Source organism: Microtus ochrogaster, chromosome 7 (assembly GCF_000317375.1).
Source record: "Microtus ochrogaster isolate Prairie Vole_2 chromosome 7, MicOch1.0, whole genome shotgun sequence".
NCBI classification, from domain to species: Eukaryota; Metazoa; Chordata; class Mammalia; order Rodentia; family Cricetidae; genus Microtus; species Microtus ochrogaster.
In genome coordinates, this window is record NC_022014.1 from 36,043,473 (window position 1) to 36,044,290 (window position 818).

The window sequence follows — 818 nt, forward strand, 5'->3', positions numbered from 1 at the left end:
AAAAAAAAAAAAAAAAACAAAAAAAGGAAAGCGATGAGGACTGTCATGTGAGCTGAGAAATCTGGGTCCTGTAGTTGAGAGGCGAGCCTAGCCACGTCATCCTAGTGTGTCAAATTCCCTTTTTTGTTTGTTTTTTGAGACAGGGTTTCTCTGTAGCTCTGGTGCCTGTCCAGGAACTAGCTCTTGTAGACCAAGCTGGCCTCGAACTCACAGAGATCCACTTGCCTCTGCCTCTCGAGTAGAGTACTGGGATTAAAGGCATGCCACTGCTGGGCCAAATTCCCTTCTTACGGGGAGCTGAAGTATCAAGCCTTGGTACAAAATGGTGCCCTTTAATCTGCTCAGTCTGTGTGCTGCAGGGTCTCCTTCCCGCTAGTGACCCTATTAGTGAAGACTACCATCTCTAGTCCATATTCTGTCTGAAAAGCACATTTGATTATGCGAGAATCATGATTCACTTTCTGCTTCTGTATTTCTATATCCTGTCACTCCAAATAGGAATGTGTAGAGCAGTGTTGAGCACTAGTCTGTGTTCTAAAGTCCAGGACAGATTGTCAGGGCTTTTGTTTCCTCACTTTGCAGAGTTGTGTAGGCTCTTGGTTTTGCCTTTTGTTTGTTTCGTTTTGAGACAGGATCACACTGTAGCTACAGCCGGCCTGGAACTCACTATGTAGACCATCCCGGCGTAGAACTCAGAGATCTGCTTGCATCCCCTCATCTCTGTCCCTTAAGTGCTGGGATTACAGCTGTGGATCAACCACAGCCAGCTAGGTTCTTGTTTTGTGAGCACATCACAGGGGGTCACTCCTCACCTGTGA